The sequence below is a fragment of the Balaenoptera acutorostrata genome, chromosome 1 (genome assembly GCF_949987535.1).
Source record: "Balaenoptera acutorostrata chromosome 1, mBalAcu1.1, whole genome shotgun sequence".
In the NCBI taxonomy this organism is placed as follows: Eukaryota; Metazoa; Chordata; class Mammalia; order Artiodactyla; family Balaenopteridae; genus Balaenoptera; species Balaenoptera acutorostrata.
Genome location: NC_080064.1, coordinates 114,156,730 through 114,175,102, shown reverse-complemented (window position 1 = coordinate 114,175,102; position 18,373 = coordinate 114,156,730). Strand labels below are relative to the sequence as shown.

General features: G+C 35.6%; 1 protein-coding gene across 6 annotated transcripts in view; it reads left to right on the top strand.

Annotated features, from left to right (window-relative positions):
• Positions 1-18,373, top strand: part of ASH1L (ASH1 like histone lysine methyltransferase) — a 220,109-nt gene that overhangs the window by 42,056 nt on the left and 159,680 nt on the right. The gene's annotated exons all lie outside the window — the stretch shown is intronic.

Genomic DNA, 18,373 nt, shown 5'->3' with positions numbered 1-18,373 from the left:
TCTGACCTATGTCATTTTCCTTCTCTCTAAAGAACTTCTTTTAATACCTTGCAAGACAAGTCTACTGGCAACAAATGCCCTCAATTTTTGTTTGTCAGAGAAAGTCTTTGTTTCTTCTTCACTTGTAAAGGATAATTTCACAGGTTACAGAATTCTAGGTTATTTTTTTTTGTTCCAACACTTTAAATATTTCACTCCACTCTCTTCTTGCTTGCATGGTTTCCGAGGAGAAGTTGGATGTAATTCTTAGTTTTGCTCATTTGTAGCTAAGAGGACAATCTTTAGTCCTATGATTAGGTCTCAGTCTTTTGGTTATCCTGTACCTCTAGACTATAAACTTCACAGATACTTCTCGGTGCCCCCTCCCCTCTTAAGTAGGACAGGATAGTTGGAGTGGGCTAGAGTTGGATCATTTCCTCCCCCCAGATCAGTTAGGCTTTGTTAAATCCCAGCAGGTTAGGCTCTGGTTAATAGTTTCTCCTGAGGGCAGACCTTGTTGGGAACCGAATGGTCTGGCATATTTCAAAGTGGTTCGTTTTCTCCTCCCACAGTGGGAATTAAGAGGGGACTTTTCTCATCTTGTGAACCTCTTAGAGATCCAGGAGATAAAACTCATAAAACTGTGGGGGAATCACAATAACTGAGTCCTCTTGGAGTTTTCAACTCTCAAACTTGTCTACATTGAGCCTCCAGCCATTTGTCAGAGTTCGGGTTTCCCTACCCTAGCACTCACTCATTCCACCAGGGTTTCAGCTCATGGGTTTCTGCTCTGGTAAATGATGATTCTCTGTCAGTCACTGCAGTTTTGGGGGCAGTAGTTTGCCCTGTGACCTCACTTCTATTATGGATATAAATGGTTGATTTTTCAGTTTGTTTAACTTTTCACTTGTTGTTAGGACAGAATGGTAACCTCCAAGCTTCTCCATAAACCTGTAATCAACAAACATTGCAATAGAATTGTGTATAATTGGTTTACAAGAGGACGAAATTGTGAATTTTCATCTACATCTCAGCTTTCATTGCCTGCAGACTAGTTTCAAAATCTTCCACGTAATAATAGAATGATAGGAGGAAGTTTCCAGCACATATCATGTAAAAACGAATATATAAGGCACATCACTGTTTTAGTGGGTTCCAGTAAGCAAACTACTTTGAATAAGTTTTCCTGTGTTGATATTGTTATCTATAGAGTGTAACTTTAAAGCTTTCCTGTGTTCAAGTGCTCTTTTTTAACACATAATAAGCCTATCCCTTCCTGTTTCATTAATTTAAGTACCTGACAAGTTAATTTCAGAATCTCTTAGTATAGCAAGAATGATGAAAATAGCCTACTGTATTTCTGTTTACAGACTAATTCTGTAACTGAAATTCTATGCTATAATTCTCTAAACACACAACTTGAGGACGTGAGCAAAACATCCTATTCTTAATTCCCAAATCATAAGTTAGCTCATAAACTTCACTATGATTCTTCTGTTATCAGTATCAAATAATAATTTAAATTATTTTTCCTTTTTTTTAACTGATCTTCCTATTCTATACAAATTTTTTTTCAGTCAGATTCATTCTGTTGTTATGGCGTGTGAGTTGCAGATATCTTTCGACAAACAATCAAAACAGAATTTTAATTTTATCATCCCTTGCCATCAAGCATGCATGTCTGATGTGTGAGATACAGAAGTAGCATATTTAATTATATCATTAACATTTTGTTCACAGCAGAGTGAGATATTAGGAAAAAATTTTTCAATAAAATGTTTTCTCAAAAGAACTTTGCAACTTGAGCAAATCTCAAAATTTTTTTGTCATCAACTACAGAGGATGATTGGCGGTTTGTAGAAACACTTCAAAAAGCTTGTTCAAATTTTACGCCTCATGAATCGTCTCCATAAAGACATTTTAAGGCATTTAATTTTTTTGTATGGAATGAGAATAACCCTTGTTTTAGATGTTTTGTTCTCCTTTAACATTTCCTTCTTTTTTATACTATTTCTTATTATGTCCAGATTAAAATTGAATTATAATGGATAAAGATGATTTTTTTTTGGAGTTTTCTCTCGTGAAATTTTGAGCTAAATTGACATTTTGCGGGCTTCCCTGGTGGCGCAGTGGTTGAGAATCCGCCTGCTAATGCAGGGGACACGGGTTCGAGCCCTGGTCTGGGAAGATCCCACATGCCACGGAGCAGCTGGGCCCGTGAGCCACAATTGCTGAGCCTGCGCGTCTGGAGCCTGTGCCCCGTGACGGGAGGGGCCGCGATAGAGAAAGGCCCGCGCACCGCGATGAAGAGCGGTCCCCGCACCGCGATGAAGAGTGGCCCCCGCTTGCCGCAACTGGAGAAAGCCCTCGCACGAACCGAAGACCCAACACAGCCAAAAATAAATAAATAAATAAATAAATAAATAAGAAAATCCTTTAAAAAAAAAAAAAGAAACTCTCAAAAAAAAAAAAAAAATAAATTGACATTTTGCTTTTATTTAATTTTCACACAATGTGAATAATTCCCAAATAGGAATTTTCTTGAAAGACTCAAGGATTGCTGAGAGTAAAATACTTCACTTAAAGATTAATACGTTTAATATTATTTAGCTTAGTGTACTAAAATTTTAGGAAGATTAGAATTATGATATAGAGGACTTCCCTGGTGGTCCAGGGGTAAAGAATCTGCCTTCCAATGCAGGGGACGTGGGCTCGATCCCTGGTCGGGGAACTAAGATCGCACATGCCATGGGGCAACTAAGCCCTTGCGCCACAACTGCTGAGCTCACGCACCTCAATGAAAGATCCCATGTGCCTCAATAAAAAGATCCCACGTGCTGCAACTAAGACCTGATGCAGATAAAAAAATAATGTAATAAATAAATCATAAAAAATTATATAAATGCAGTTTTTATTATTCTGTCTTATATGATTATTTAAATTTTATTAGCATTTATTTACTTATTTAATATATTTATTTATTTTTGGCTGCGTTGGGTATTCATTGCTGCATGCAAGCTTTCTCCAGTTGTGGCGAGCGGAGGCTACTCTTCGTTGTGGTGCGTGGGCTTCTCACTGTGGTGGCTTCTCTTGTTGCAGAGTACGGGCTCTAGGTGCGTGGGCTTCAGTAGTTGTGGCTCGCAGGCTCTAGAGCGCAGGCTCAGTAGTTGTGGCACATGGGCTTAGTTGCTCCATGGCAGCATTTATTTACTTAATCTTAAGATAATGTTTATACACATCTAGATAACACACTTTGATATTTATATTGCCAGTCAGTTTCCTTGTTTATTTAACTATGTGATAGTTTTTATTTTAGACCATGAAATTAACAGCTTTTAGAATCATAAGTATTTCAGTACTAGTTATAGTTTTGCAGTAACACCTATACCTCAGCTTCTTTATTAAATGTTACCACATGATAACCATAAGGAAATTCTTCACTCCATGTTTCAAATAGAATGCTCACCTGTATTTGAAAGTGAAAATTCAAATAATACCATAAATCTGAGTGGCATGCCTTGTTTGTATTACTAACAATGTTAAACTAATTGGTAGTAATCTATTCTATCATGTTGATTATTCACAAGTTTTGTGATGCCAGAAATAACATGGGAATAAGCATTTGCTTATTTTATTTTTCTGGCCACGCTGCGTGGCCCTTGGCAGTGATAGCATGGAGTTCTAACCACTGGACCGCCAGCGAATTCCCAGGAATAAGTATTTGGTGGTTTGGCTTTGCTGAGACTGAAACCAAACTTGGTAAAAAATCTGCCTTCAAGTATTAATTCATAATATCTTTTATTTATTTATTTTTTGGCCACATCATGTGGCATGCAGGATCTTAGTTCCCCAACGAGGGATCAGACCCATTCTCCCTGCAGTGGAAGAGTGGATCTTAACCACTGGACTGCCAGGGAAGTCCCCATAATATCTTTTAAAAGGAGATATTTTACAACATTTTTCTACTTTTAATTTTTTTTCTGTCTCCCTGTTTGTAGCTTACCCTTTAATTAGATTCTGTGAATATATTTATAGAGGTCTCATTTATTTTCTTATTTTTCTTGTGCTTCTTGTCAGTCACTCATAGTAATGGCAAAATATTGAAATCCCTATTTTTAAAATACATATATTTTCCCTTACTAGTGAGTTTGAACTTTTTTTTTCTTGTTCTACTATTCAGTTCTTTGCTTTGAATTGTCTGCCCGTATATTTGCTCTTTTTTTTTTTTTTTGAGATATTGGAGGGTTTTTTTGTTGTTATTTTTTTTAAAGCTACATCTCAGTCTTTTCCTTTATATATTTCTTGTTACCTTTCTCCCAGAAAAATTACCCCTACCTAGAGAAGAACTAAAAATTTACCTCCAATTTATTCTAAGCCTATTCAAGGTGGGCAGTCAGGACTAGGATTCTTCAGGGTCTGTACCCTCAGTGAGCCACCTCTTAAGAAGAGCTCACAATTCGAAATGAAAAAACAAGAAGGTTATCGAGGGACTTCCCTGATGGTGCAGTGGTTAAGAATCTGCCTGCCAATGCAGGGGACACGGGTTCGAGCCCTGGTCCGGGAAGATCCCACATGCTGTGGAGCAACTAAGCCTGTGTGCCATAATTACTGAGCCTGCACTCTAGAGCCCGCAAGCCACAACTACTGAGACTGCATACCACAACTACTGAAGCCCGCGCACCTAGAGCCGAGCCCGTGCTCCGCAACAAGAGAAGTCACTGCAATGGAAAGCCTGCGAACTGCAACGAAGAGTAGCCCCCACTCCCTGCAACCAGAGAGAAGACCACGCATAGCAACGAAGACCCAACACAGCCACACACACACACAAAAAATGTCCAGGCAGATTTTCAAAAAGAAGCCAATGAAATATATATTCTAGATGTGAAAACTATATTTTCTTGATGAAAAATGCATTCATTGACATTTAAAAACAGTGAATAATTAGTTTAAGCATCCAATTTAGACACAGCTGCGGAGGGAATAGTGAACTAGAAAATAGCATTGAGAAAATTACCTAGAATGTAGCCAATCCAGAGATGTCAAATATGATAGGAAGAATAAGAGAAGATAAAGGATGGTAATAGGAAGTCCAGTATGTTCTAGTGGAGTCCTGAATAATAATTGAGGAGATGTAATATTTGCCACGTAATTTTCCAGAATTGATTATTCATGAAGGACGAGTTCTGAAAAGGATTAATAAAGCTATATGTACACTGAGACACATCTTAGTGAGTCTGTAGAGTTATCAAAGACAAAAAAATCCAAAAAAAAATGAGAATTAGATAAAGGAATGACAGTTAAGCCAATATTAGGCCTTTAAACATCGATTAAAGGAAAGTAGGAAATCAATTATATCTTCAAATACTGAGAGGAAATAACTGCCAGTTCATAATAGAGCTTCCTCAACATGTTTTAGCAGAATAGATTGTAGATTTAGTAAGATACTGTTTCCAGATATTTTGCTGGGAATTATAAAAACATAAAGTCACCTTCATGAAAAGGATGAAGGGTAAAACAACAATACAAGAGCTTAGGAAACAGGAGAGACCTCTGAAGGCACCCAAGGAGACAAATAGAGGGAAAAAAATCAATTATATAAAAGTAAAATTAGAAGCAGCACATGTGAAAACAGTGAGAAAGAAGGAACAAAATGGAAATGACCAAAGTTCAAAAGGATGGGAGAAGTGTGATATATATGGGGAAAAAAAGAAAATACAACATACGCATAATTGATAATTTTTAAAGAAGAAGGCAGAAATTTTTATTTAGATCAGTCTTAAAGCCATAATGTAAGAGCATTTTTCACAAATAACAGAAAATTCATGGAAACAATTATTATTAGACTTTATCGGTAAAGCTAAGAATCTCTTTGTGAGCCAGGTCAAAGGATCAAATTACTTCGTAAGGATAAAATTCAAGATGTTCTCAAACATCAAAATCCAGAACCAAAGAACAGTGGAGCAAAATCCATAATGTCCTCAAATTGGACAGTTCATCTATACCAAAATAATAGTGACAAACATTTTTGAACACTTGAACTCAGGGAATGTTTTTCTTAGTCTTCAAGAAACTCTAGAAAACAACCTTTAATCTTTTTATTAGCCACAGAGGAATGGAAAGGCTAAACAAAGGGACTGCTGTTGGTTTGTTAATTAATAAACAATGTGGAAATGAGAGAGAAAATGAAGTCATTTAAGTATATACTGATTTCTTAATTTATTATAGTAGGAGTCAGTGTCATTTGAAGTTGATAAAACTGATACAGTAAAAAACTGATACAGTAAAAAGAATATGTCTAATTGGATAGTGAGGCAGCAACAGGAAGAATATGGTAATTTAATCACTGCTAATAGTAGAGTCAGCAAATATTGAAGGCTAAGTATATTATAAGTTAGTCTTTTGAACTTCTCTAGAACAGAAATATACATGTTCCAGATTTTTTAATGCAACAAAAAAATAAGCACATTCCACCTAGTTAAAAAAAAATGTTCAGGCTATGAAAGGTCAGAGTAACAAAATATGGTATAACTGATTTACTTTGCTATACAGCAGAAACTAACACAACATTGTAAATCAACTATACTGCAATAAAATTTTTTTAAAAAGTAACAAAATATGATAGTGTACTATTAGTCTACTAGGGTTGTCATAACAAAATATCACAGACCAGGTAGTTAAAAACAGGAAACAGAACTCACAGTTCTGGAGTCTGGAAGTCCAAGATCAATTTGCCATCAGCATTGGTTTCTGATGAGGGCTCTCTTCCTGGCTTAGAGACAGCCACTTTCTCACTGTTTCCTCCCATGGCCAAGTGTAACAAAAGAGATAGCTGAGCTCTCTTGCTCTTCTTTTAAGGACACCATTTTTATTGGAGTAGGACCCCACCTTTATGACCTCATTTAACCTTAAGTAAAGGCCTCCTTAAAGGCCCTCTCTCCAAATACAGTCACATGGGCATTAGGGCCTCTACATTTGAATTTGCAGTTGTGCAGTTCAGTCCGTAACAGATGGACACTCACAAAAACTGAACATACATACAGTAAGCTACCACAAGAAGTAAAAATAATATTTTCTCATCACAATGCAGAAAAACTAGAAATTAATAAAAAACAGTAAAAACTTTATGGTCTGGAAATTACCAGATCTCAGAATTTGTAGAAAATAAACAAAATAACTTTTGATTTTCATGGAAAGCTGTATTCAAAGGGAAGATACCTTTAAATATTAATTAAAAGGAAAATAATAAAAATAAATGGAATAAATCATTCAACTCAGTAGTTACCAAGAGAACAAAATAATCCTAAGAAAAGAAAACTGAGAAACCTGAAGGCAGAAGTGAACTAGAAAACAAAGGCAGTAACTGTCCAAATAGTGGTTCCTTTGGGGGGAAATGAAACATATTTAGCAAGTCTAACCTGGAAATAAAGAAAAATGAGGGAAAACAATATATAAAATAAGTAGTGCTAAAGGGCAAATAATTCCAGATACAGAAGTTAAAAGGAAACTATAAGAAATTTGTCTGCTTTTAATTATATGCAGATAAATGTGAAAAGTGAAAATGATTTTTAAAAAAAGATAATTTACTAAATCTGAGTTCAGAAATCAGAAAATTTTAACTGACCAATCACCATAAATATAATAGAGAAGTCCCTCAAAAAGCTCCTACTGTTGTCAAAAAATGCTACTCTTAGATGGCTTTAGTTTAATTCTGTAAAACTTCAGAGAAAGATAATTTCAAAATTATTTAAATGTTTCAGAGCATAAGAAAGGAAGGAAAGTGAGTATAAAATTAATCCTAAAAACTTACAAAGATAGCACAAAAAGGGAAACTACAAAATAATTTTGCTTAAGCAAAAATTCAGGTTCTTCTGAATACGGGTAAGCTTCACTTTAGCTTACTTTTAAATACATATACAAGGAGGGCTACACACAGTCCCTTTTATATGTGTTGAATTAATTGAAGGTATATTACTCTGTTATTTAATTATACCACTGCTTAAGAATATACATTGATAATTTTTAGTGATAAAAACTTATCTTTTATAGTAAACAGTCTGTATAGTTCTATAATGACTTCATTTTAGTCTCAAGTTTACAAATAATTGCTTGGAACTTTAAATCTTTAAATGTCAGAGCAAAGTCTTTTGCCTGTCTTACCAAAAAGGCTTAATTAAACATATCTCAACTTAATTTGGGAAGATACAGAATAGATTTGCTTTACATTTTATAGAAACAAGTTCATAAATATTCACTTATCTTTACTGAATGTTGTGATATCTCTGTGCTTGTCTTCTTAAGGCATTCTGTGTCATTAACAACTGATAGCTAAGGCTGACAATCTCTGACTTCAGTTATACTTTCCTGAGTTAAAGAATATGGGCTTAAAATTTTCTTTTCCTCATATGTAGGCGTAATGATGCAAAATGCTAAGTAAACTATCAGCATACAATTTCAGCAGCACATTAAAAGAGCTATGCATTATAAAGGGACAACACAAACAATCCTTTTGGAATTGGGTAAAGGGTATACTGGACCTCTGTTTCATATAATTACATGCGAATCTACAATAGAGCTATATACCATTATGAATTGTGTTTTTTCCCCAGGAATCCAAAGGAGTACAATACTAGGAAATGTGTTACTATAATTAATTATACTAATAGTTAAAAAATAAAGTAGGTATTTCCTTAATGTGTTAAATAGAAATATGTAAAAATATATAATGTATGTAAAAATATAAATGTATATATGTACACACATATGTATAATGCTTAATGAGGGGACACCAGGGCATTCTCATTAGACTGTGGATGAAGAGAATGCCCTTTTTCATCACTGGTATTTAATAATGTTAATGAGATACTAGTTAATAAAATTAGAAAATAGGAATTAGAAGGATAAAAATAGAAAAGATAAAATTACTGTTACTTGCAAGTGATGTTATATACCTTGAGATCGCAAGACAATCAGTCAAAAAAAATGATAAAAGAATTCAGTGAGGTAATTGACTAATAGAGAAATAAATGAGAAATCAGTAGCCTTCATACAAATGAACAGAAGTTAAAAGAGAAGAAGAGATTCCATTAGGAAAGAGATGAAATATCTAGGAATAAACTTATCAGGGTTTAATATTTAAAGGAAGAAAGCTTCAAAACACTAGTGAGGGCTTCCCTGGTGGCGCAGTGGTTGAGAATCTGCCTGCTAATGCAGGGGACACGGGTTCGAGCCCTGGTCTGGGAAGATCCCACATGCCGCGGAGCGGCTGGGCCCGTGAGCCACAATTGCTGAGCCTGCGCGTCTGGAGCCTGTGCCCCGCGACGGGAGAGGCCGCGATAGAGAAAGGCCCGCGCACCGCGATGAAGGGCGGTCCCCGCACCGCGATGAAGAGTGGCCCCCGCTTGCCGCAACTGGAGAAAGCCCTCGCACGAACCGAAGACCCAACACAGCCAAAAATAAATAAATAAATAAATAAATAAGAAAATCCTTAAAAAAAAAAAAAAACACTAGTGAATTTTGAACAAATAGGAAAGCTTAAAATGTTGAATAAAAAAATCATAAAGATGTCTGTTGTCCCAAAATTTAATTGCACTTTTTTTATTGTGGTAAAATATACATAACGTCAAATTTACCTTTTTTACATGTACAGTTCTGTGAACACTAAGTACATTCACATTGTTGTGAAAACCATCATTACCATCCATTTCCAGAACTTTTTCAGTCTTCCCCAACTGAAATTCTGTTAATTCCTGTTAAATAGTGACTCCCTATTCCCCCCATCCCCTAGCCCCTGGTAACAGCCGTTTTACTTCCTGACTCTTTGAATTTGACTTAATACTCTAGGTGTCTCATACAAGTGGAATCATATAGTATTTGAATTTTTGTGACTGTCTTATTTCATTGAGCATAGTGTCCTTGAGGTTCATCCCTGTTGTAGCATGTGTCAAAATTTCCTTACTTTTTAAAGTTGAATAATGTTCCATTGTACATATATATACCACATGTTATCATTCATCTGTCAATGGAGTTGCTTCCACCTTTTGGCTGTTTGTGAGTAATGCTCCTGTGAACATCAGTGTACAAATATCTGTTCAAGTCCCTCCTTTCACTGCTTCAGGGTGTTTGCAAGTTTAACAATCAAAATTAAAGTAATACATACTTTTTGGCACCAGGTAAGTTGCTTTTAAAATTTACATGAAAAAATAAGCAAGAGTAGTCAAGACACTTCTGAAAAGAACAGTAACATGTAGGAATAAGACATCAGATAATTAAAGTTAAAATGGTTAGAACATTGTGGTATTGGTGCATGGATAGAGAGAAAATTAATGACCCAGAATGGAGTATCTAGCAATAGAACCAAGTATGTACGAGAATTTAGTACATGAGAAGTGTATCTTGTATCAGAGGATGAATGATGGAATGATTTCATGTATATACATACACACATATGTATTAAACTTAAAGGCTGTATGGCTTTTCATTTCTTTTTCACTGCTATATTTCATTTGAGGATAAAAAGCCATTATTTTCCACATTAAAAAAAAAGAAACTACTTTGATTGCACTTTATCTTCTAGCTCTGCCTCTTTATTTCTCTGTTTCCTTGCTGTTCTTCAGATTTCTCTCTGCCCATTCTCTTTTAAACCCATTCCAATCATGTTATTGTGGGATCTTAGTTCCCCGACCAGGGACTGAACCCAGGTCCCCAGCAGTGGAAGTGTGGAGTCCTAACCACTGGACCGCCAGGGAATTCCCATGTTTTTGCTCTTGTACTTTATAGAAACTGCCTTTACATGGTTACCAGTGACCATCCCCACGCCACAATGCTAAATTCAACAAAGAAATACGTGTTTTCATTTGTTTGACCTGTCAGCAGCAGTTGGCAGTCATCACTCTTGGAAATAAGTTTTTTTACTTCATTTCCAAGGTACCACACGTTCACTCACTCTGCCTCCCCCCCCCCCACCTCTCGTTGCTACCTTCTGGCCTCCTCATTCTTTTGCTAGTTCTTCATCTTCTTGATCTTTTAATGTTGTAATGCCTCAGTGTTAGTCTTTAGTCCTCTACTCTTCTGTTTATATTCACCCTGTTGACTTAAAAAATATATATACACAATGTGAGAGTTAATATATACACAACGTGAGAGTTAAGTTTTATTTGGGGCAAAACAAGGACTGCAGCATTTCAGATAACTGAGAAACTGCTGCTCCGAGGAGGTGAGGGGAGGAGCCAGGATATATAGGAGTTTTGCAACAAAGAGCAGGTAATTGGGAACGTCAAACGATTATTGTTAAAGAAAACCAGATATCTCAAGTTAAGGAATTTAGCGCTTTTCTATATATGGGAAGATGGAAGAGTCTGGGCTCACTAAAATCATTCCTTTGATATGCACCTGAGCTATCTGGGGCCTGTATTTTCACATCCTGATTTTCCTCAGGGCTCACCACCGGGAGTGGCTGTGGTCTAATGGCTGCTAGATGGCAGGTATTCTTTTCAGCCTTGAGTTTCCTCAGGGCTCACCAGCTCACGTTGGAGGGCTGCAGTCATTGGTGACTGTGACATCCTTTGTTTATTGACATGGCAGGAAATATTCCATTTATAAATATTCCATTGATCAACCCTCACCTGGTTATGTGAACCAGGCTCAAGGTTTTAAATATCTGTAAGCTGTTGTTTTTCAAATTTGAATCTTCCTGTTCAGACCTCTTTATTTGGATGTTTAGAACACATTTCAGTTTTAACATATCCAAAACTGAACTCCTCATAGTCGTTTTCAACTCTCCTCCAACTACAGTCTTTGTTACCTTTTCATCACTTCCAGTGTTTCTACCCTAGTCCAAGTCACTATCATCTCTTGTCTAGAAAGACTCCATGCTATCACCCTTAAATCCTTATAACTTTATGAAGAGAGCAGCTAGAGGGAGGGAATATTTGAAGATGTAAGTGAAATATCACTCTTCTGTTCAAAATCTTTTAGTGCTTTCCCATTTTTTTCAGAGTAAAAGCTCAAGCCTTTATAATGGCCTAAAGGCCCTCCATGATAATAATAGCCCTTTCTGATCACATATTCTATTCTCCCTGAGTCAGTTGCTTAAGTCCTGCACATTAGCATTCTTGATGTTCCTGTAGATAACTTTCTCACTTCATGTCTTTGCTCAGATGTTACCTGATCATTGAGGCCTAGTCCAGTCACCTAACTCAATTTTGCAGACTCTCACAGCACTCTCAATTGGCTTTTCTTTTTCCTATAGCAATTAACACCTTCCAACAAGTAATATTTTAAAAGTTTATTGTTTTTCTTTATTGTCTTTCCCACTAAAATGTAAGCTTTGTGAGAGTAGAGATTTTTGTCTTTACTGTTCTTTGTTTTATTTCCAACAGTGAGTGGGCACCCAATAAATATTTGTTGAATGAAGAATTAGGTCACATACCTCATCTACATAAAACCTTCCAATGGCTTCCCCTCTCTTGGATTAAAACAAAAGTCTGTCCCCCTACCTTCTGCCTGACCACTCTTCCCTTGATTACTCTGGCAAACCTGGATTCCTTGAATTTATCAATATGAGGTAAGTTCCTGCCTCAGGGCCTTTGCTCCTGCTGTTTCCTCTTTTTAGTATTGTTCTTTTCTCAGGCAGCTACATAGACTCCTCCTTCACCTCCTTTGGGCTTCTGCACAAATGTAACCTCAATCAGGACTTTCCTGACAACCTGTTACTTTTTTTATTTTTATTTTGGCTGCATTGGGTCTTCGTTGCTGTGCGCGGGCTTTCTCTAGTTGCGGTGAGCGGGGGCTACTCTTCATTGCGGTGCGCGGGCTTCTCATTGCGGTGGCTTCTCTTGTTGCAGAGCATGGGCTCTAGGCATGCGGGCTTCAGTAGTTGTGGCTCGCAGGCTCTAGAGTGCAGGCTCAGTAGTTGTGGCGCACGGGCTCCGTGGCATGTGAGATCTTCCCCGACCAGGGCTCTAACCCGAGTCCCCCTGCATTGGCCGGCAGATTCTTAACCACTACGCCACCAGCGAAGGCCCCTGACAACCTGTTTTAATATTGCAAATCCTTTCCAATCCTAGTCTTTCCTCTTCTTCTATGCTCTCTGATTTTCTCCATAGCCTATTTCACCATCTGATATACTGAATATTTCACCTATCTTTTAATTGCCTCTACCCCTATCATGCATTAGAATAAAATCTCTGCAGTGAAGGAGATTTTTTTTTTCCATTACTGTTATTCCTAGCGCTTAAACAATCGGTACTTAAAACTATTTGTTGAAAAAATGAGTTCCTGACGAAGCAAGAATTCAAGATTATAAAGTAAATTAAATCAGTAGTGTTCTTGAATACCATCAGTTTAGAGTTAGAAAATGTAACAAAAAAATTATTCACAAAAGTAATAGTATTTATGAAATATTTAGAAATAAACTTGACAGCAAGTGTTTAGGATCTATATGGCTAAAATTATAAATATCTAGTAAAAAAAGCTTGACTAAATAGATAACATTTGCTTTGTTATTGTGGAGCTAAAGTTAATGTTGAGCTATCTTTTTTTCCTATTTTAATATATAAAGGTAATGCCGTGTGGAGTTTTTCAAAACTTTATATGAACCTCAAGGTCATCTAGAGGTATACATATGCATATACATATGCAAAAACAACCAGGGAGCCTTACGAAAATATTCTAAAGTTAATGGTTATGGTTGCACAACTCTGTGAATATACTAAAAACCATTGAACTTGTGCTCAGAAAGGGTAAATTTTATGGTATGTGAATTATATCTCAATAATGTTGTTATAAATAAAATAAGGAATTTCTATAGGATTACAAAAAGGAAAAAATAGTCTTTTTAAGTATTAAAACATACTGTAAAGTGTCCACATATTATTAGTGGCTCAGGAATAAACATAAATGTAAGTGAAGCAAAATGGAGAGCTTAGACCCAAATATGAATAAAAATATGTGAGAAATGTATTTCAAATCAGTGAATGTGAAATGAGAAATGGAAAAACTCTTAGAACAACGGACAAAACCTTTGCAGGTAAAAGCTGCTTCTCTACCCACAGATTATGTTTTAAAAATTCAAAATAGGGCTTCCCTGGTGGCGCAGTGGTTGAGAATCTGCCTGCCAATGCAGGGGACACAGGTTCGAGCCCTGGTCTGGGAAGATCCCACGTGCCACGGAGCAGCTGGGCCCGTGAGCCACAATTACTGAGCCTGCGCATCTGGAGCCTGTGCTCCGCAACAAGACAGGCCGCGATAGTGAGAGGCCTGCGCACCGCGATGAAGAGTGGCCCCCACTTGCCACAACTAGAGAAAGCCCTCACACAGAAACGAAGACCCAACACAGCCATAAATAAATAAATAAATACTTTTAAAAAATGTGTTAAATGTTTAAAAAAAAAATTCAAAATAGATAAATAATTTGAAGTAAAAGTAAGAATGAGACCATAAAAACATTCATTGAAAATGTGGTGAAGATTGTCATCTTTAGGAGGATGTGATCATTCCAATTATGCTACGAAAACAACTATAAAACTAAAGAGATTATTTTATCTAGTATAATGGTTAAGAGCTTTAGCTATGAAATCAGACTATGTTTAAAGCATACTTCAATCACTTAATGGTTAAGTGACCTTGACCAGGTAATCTAGTATCTAAACTATTCCTATTTTTAAAAAAATAAATTTAATGAGGATAATTACATTAACCACATCATATGGTTGTTGTGAGGATCAAATGACAGAATATGTGTGGTACTTAGTACAGTTTTTCATATGTTTCTGAATACATTTAACTTCTTTTTAAGAAAAATAATAGGAAGTAGAAGGACAACCAGTAAATTGGGAGACAAATGTGCAACATGAGAGAAATAAATATTATTTCAAAAATATGAAGGGCTCTTCTAAATAAGAAATGATAAACTTCACAATTCAGAAAAATGACATGGACCTCGAACAGCTATTACACTGCTGAAAAAATATACAAGGCCTGCAAAATCACGTGACAGGATGTTTTGTTCATAATACCAGGCAGTAAGTGAAATGTAAATAGAAATGCCCCAAAAGTGTATCTATAGGTTGTGAAATCTTAAACACTGACAATGGCAATGAAAAATATTTTCTTCATATTTAGAACATTGACATTCACAAAAAGAAAACTCACATAGCGTAATGAGAAAACATTACAAGCCGTATAAGAACACAAACCAACAGTAGAGAAAGAGTCAACAGATGAGCATACACTTCACTACCAAAGAGCTGGAAATATTGAAACCATCTGAAAGATTTTGAAATGGTTAAAATGGGCAAAAAGATAACCATTTGATAAAAATAGGACAATAACAAATGGATTTGAAAATGAACCAAATAGTAATTAATCCTAGAAATAATGGCATTTGAAATGAAAACTTAATGAGTTTATTGGAACAGTAAATGAGAGAGCGTATTTTCTGAAGATAACTATAACCAAATCACCCAGTTGTCAAGGTTTGTGAACATTAAGATAGACATGAATACTGTTAGTCTGATGTTTAATTTCGAAATTGTCAGAAGCAAGGTTGTCAGTTGTTACTGTTTCTGCCATAAGAATATCATTGCCTAAAAATGTAGACTATCACAAGTCACAAGGTATTATCTTGGGTTAGTGTTTATAAACTCTGAATTTTTATAATAAACTTTTTTCCATTAAAAAAGTCTTTCTTGATGCAGAGCTGTCCTACACGTGTAACGATTTATTATATGTACCCTTTTTTTAAAAAAATTTATTTGACTGCATCGGTCTTAGTTGTGGCGTGCAGGCTCTTTGTTGTGGCACGTGGGCTCCAGAGCACGCAGGCTCAGTAGTTGTGGCGCATGGACTTAGTTGTGCCGCGGCATGTGGGATCTTAGTTCCCCAACCAGGGATCGAACCCACGTCCCCTGCATTGGAAGGCGGATTCTTACCACTGGACCACCTGGGAAGTCCCTATTGTATATACCCTTCGATTAAGCAATTCCACTTTTAGAAGTTGAATTGAAGGAAATAATTGGACAAATAGGCAAAGATATATATAATTGGATGTTCATCATTATATTCCTTACAAGAAGAAATAGCCGAAAACTGGGACTTCCCTGGCTGTCCAGTCGTTAAGACTCCAGGCTTCCTCCACTGCAGGGGGCACAGGTTCGAACCCTGGTCAGAGAACTAGGATCCTGCATGCCTCACAGTGCTGTTTAAAAAGCAACCATTATGTGGTTGATTTTATGAATTTTGAACTATTACAAAACCATTGAATTGATAGTCTGACTCGATTTGTTTGTGTAAAAGGGTGTCTTCCTCGTATTGTTTAAGTGGGCTATGAAACAGCAAGCATTTTTGGCCCCATTTTTATGAAAGAATGTACATGTATTTGAAGTATATGGTGAAGTATCTGAAATGTAAAATTATTTATTTATGCATGGCAATGTTTATACCTTCCCTCTTTTCTAATGAGCATACTTTTATCTTTGTTTTCAAGTTGAAGAAAATTATATGCCTAAAATGATGTTTTGATACAATATCTTTTTCATTGGCTAACATACTATACTCTTTAAAATGATACCTCTTACTACTGGTTGTCATTTTAAGAGGTTCTTAGAAAGGTAAGAGAATAATATTACCAGTACCAAATGTAGTTTTCAGCATCTTATTAATATTATCTCATTCACTGTTTATTCAGTGTCAGGATTTGGAAGAAAAAAATCTTTGAAACCAAAATCAAATTATCTGCGTTTTTTTGTTTTATTTTTATTTTTTCCTTCTTTAATCATAGACCATTTACTGTGGATACTAACTGTTTTAGGATGATTTTAATTAACCTGAGATATTCATTTCCATCAAAGGTGAAAAACCAGATTTCAGTACAGTCTTTTAGCCGGTTAAGGGAACTGGATGTTTCTACTTTTCTTTTAGACAGAATTTTTAGAATAACTTTTATTGAAGTGTAACATAAATATAAATGTAACAACTCAGTGAATTTTCACAAACTCAACCACCCATGTAACCAGCATTCAGTTTAAGAAATGAAACATTACCAGCACCCACCAAGATCTTGTGCTCCTTTCTCATCACTGCCCCACACCACGGGTAACCATTTTCCTGACTTTAAATATCATAATTAGTTGTGCCTCTTTGTGAACTTAATATAAATGGAGTTATATAGTACACACTTTTATTCTGTATCCTTTCACTTAGTCTTGTTTGTGAGCATTATCTATGCTATGGTACATAGTCATAGTTTGTTCAGACAGATTTTTAAAGGTAAGTTTTAAAATGGAAGTGTCACAATTTTCAGGTATAAATATATTTTAAAATACTTAATAAAGCCTTTTAAGTTTTGAAAAGTAACTGTAAAAATACAAAATGGGAATATTGTTTCTTTAACAAGATGGGAAGAAAATGTGTTTCTTTAATCGCAAGCTTAATATATGTCAGTTGAATATGAAACTGTCAGAAAAACCAGTTTCCTCTTGGGCAAAATTGTAAGGGTCCAGTCCAAAAGAAGAGATAGTCCCCTTAATTTTGAGTGAATCAAATATTGGTTGTATTGTGTTTCCTCCCTCCTGGGTTACTATTTTCATTAATCTTCTGTTTATTCTTCCATTTTTAATATAACCAGATATGTATATGTATTCATATTCCTATCTTCTTACACAGAAGATAGCATATTATAACCACCGTCCAAATTCTTGCTTTTTTCATTTAATAATACTTATTAAAGAGCATTCGATAGCAATATATTGATATCTTCTCTTTTTTTTTCCGGTTTTATGGTAGTCCATTGTACAGATATACTTTGATTTATTCAGCCAGTCCCCTGTAGATAATCATTTAGACTATTTTAGGGTTTTGCTATTAAAATGGTGGTATATTTTTAGCTTTTTGCAAACATTAGATTTTTTGCCAGTGTGTCTTGGGGTAGATCCCCTAAAAGTGGTCAAAGGAATAAATGCATGTGGTATTTTTCTAGTTATTGCCAATTTCTATTTTGTAGGGATTATACCATTTTACATACAAAACTTTTCCATATATGCATGAATTTGGTTTTGGGTTTTCTATCCTGGCCCATTGGATCTTTTGTCTTTTCATGTGCTATACTGTTTTAGTGATAGAGGCTTTAAAAATTAATTTAATATTTGATACAGTTATCCCCTTCTTTTTAGATTTTGCTAGGTATTCTTGCTTATATATTTTCCCCAATGAATATTATAACTTTTCTTATTCCTGAGAGAATCTTGTTGGTATTTTTATTAGGATCACATTAAATTTATAAATTTGCTTAGGGGAAATTGTCAGCTTCATGTCTTCCTATCCACAAACACAGTATGTCTTTACATTTGTTCAGGTCTTTCATTTGTATTTTATAGTTAAGAAAGACTCTTTATGTCAG